The sequence below is a fragment of the Sinocyclocheilus anshuiensis genome, unplaced genomic scaffold (genome assembly GCF_001515605.1).
Source record: "Sinocyclocheilus anshuiensis isolate Anshui unplaced genomic scaffold, SAMN03320099.WGS_v1.1 scaffold781, whole genome shotgun sequence".
NCBI lineage: Eukaryota > Metazoa > Chordata > Actinopteri > Cypriniformes > Cyprinidae > Sinocyclocheilus > Sinocyclocheilus anshuiensis.
This window is the reverse complement of record NW_015540879.1, coordinates 327,319-329,895: the sequence shown is the minus strand read 5'-3', so window position 1 is coordinate 329,895 and position 2,577 is coordinate 327,319.

The window sequence follows — 2,577 nt, the reverse complement described above, 5'->3', positions numbered from 1 at the left end:
ACACACACACACACACACACACAGACACACACACACACACACACACTGTAATATAATCATGAGTTGGTTTTGATGGCAGGCGTCAGCAGTGATTTATTCAGGGTAATTATGCATGTCAAATAACTCCAGGCCTCAGCTAAACACCAAATTATTGACTTAAGTTCTTGACATATTGATTGAAAACTTTTCGTCCGTCTATTTGTGATTGTAACATTTGAAAAGCACAGTTACTGAATAACAAGAAAAGCAAAATATACCATCAGTTGCACTTAAGAAAATAGGCTGGCACTTTATTTGATAGCATGTGCACACACTTACCATGTACTTGCCAAAAGAAAGTTAGTACCTAGTTATTACCGGGTTATTATTACAATACACAGTATGTACGTGCAGAACAGGACTAAAATAAAGTGCTTCTGAAAATCATCAAATAACGAAAAACTTCACAGTGGATACGTGATGCTACTGCAGCTTCATTTGAATGACCTTGACCTCATGACCTGCACAATTTCTAGCTTCTATATTTTTTTGTATGTAATACACAATTGGTATAAATATAATTTTGAACTACAATAAAGAAAACATTATTGGTTTTATTAATGAAATGTTTGTGTTATTGGTTTTATTCATTATTTCGCCGTGATGCCGTCGAAGAATCATTTTGGTTCCCCAAAGAACTGTTCCTGAAATAAGCATTGTGAAGAACATTTTATTCATCTGAAGAACTGTTTAAGAAGCTTCTGTCCAGTGAAATGCTTCCATGGATGTTAAAGATTCTTCATGAAACCGTCAATGTCCTTTATTTCTATCAGTGTATTTCTATCGCTCCAGATGTTCATACAGAGCGCCTCAGTGATGGTGTATTTTTGTAGGCCAGCCGTACTTGAGTCACAGCCAAGACTCTGTGTGAGCAAACTACTGCCTTCAGCTGTGGATAATGAAGTCATCACACTGAACCAGAGCGTCCTCACTGATTACTAGAGTTCTGCAGCGATCACATCCACCTTCAGTTATAATGAGATGTTAAAGACGAACTGCTATTCACAGGATATTTAAAATCGACAAGTATATTGGCTACAGCTAGAGACCAACTCTAACTCTTCTCCGCTCTTCAAACACACAACAACATTAGCCTTTATAGTCACAGTGTTTCTAGAGTAAAGAAAACCCTGTTCTTATTCAAACATCAGTCCTTTATTTACCCTTGCACTGCGAACGAGCAGAGATCTGTCTCCAGACTGTGAGGCGGGTGCAGTGACGAGGTTTACTCACAAGATCTTTTGTTAAATATTTGTAAAACCCACAAACAGACATAAGGATGATCAATAGCACTGATTTAAATTAATAATAATGAAATATAATGGAGATAGAAAGTTTTGACACCCGACAACCTGTCACAGCACAGTGGTTAGGAAGAAAGTCAGACCGATTCTTCAAGCCCAACCAAAGGAAAACTGCAGGAAAGGCTCCAGCGGATGGCAGTGTTGAGTAACAGAGATTTAACCCCGTAACTCACACTGAACACAGACAAGATTACTCAGACAAACAGATGAGACTGTTGTCATGCCAACAGTTTAAACTCCATCAGTCTGCAGTGTTTGTGCTTTTGTACCTACAGTGACCCCAAAATCCTAATAATTAATTCACCCTTTAAACGTGTGAATGTTGTTGCATTAGATACAAAATATCAAAGCCAGTGTCACTGATAGAAAAGAAAGATGCACAAACACACTTTACAGTCAAAACACAGACAGACGTTTGACAACAACACATGCAGTGCTGAAGATGAAGCCTATGGAAGCATATAGGTAGCGAAATTCAATTTAAAATGCAATATGCAAAATGGCAACGCAATATTCAAAATGGCATTGTATTTCTGTATTTAAATTTACATTTTCCATTACCCATACGCAAGGGTGTAACTTTGGTTTGAGAAGTGGGGGGGACACAAAATGGGGGAAAATGTTTTCGATTTGAATCCCATTTCCTGCATTTTCATACATTTAGGGACTATGGAACTTTGGTTTGAGAAGGGGGGGGGACACAAAATGGGGGAAAATGTTTTCGATTTGAATCCCATTTCCTGCATTTTCATACATTTAGGGACTATGGTGATACAGAATCCAGGAAATAATTAAGTTGATTAATGATCAGTTCTGCCAAAAAGAATAGTAGGCTACTAAACTATGTATAATAAAAAGATGTCTTACTTTCTTTATTGTTTAATCGCCAAGACTTGAGAGAATCATTTTATAAAGTCGAAAATGTTCACCATTAATGTTTTGAATAATGTTTAAATAATGTGAGACTCAATTTCCACTGTTAAACAAACTTTTATTTCAAACTAACCACTGTACCTGAAAATATAAAATAAATCACTTGTTGCACAGGACAGAATGTTCTACATCAGTGGTTCCCAGACTGTTAGAGTGGAGTAGCCCCTGAGGCATTTCTGCTTAGGCCTACCCCCCCCCTCTCTTCCACTTAGACTGCACCTTTTCCATTAAAGGACAATATTTGCCCCCTAAATTGACTTTCCAATGCATTTTTTATCTTTATAAATAGAATATTAATGTT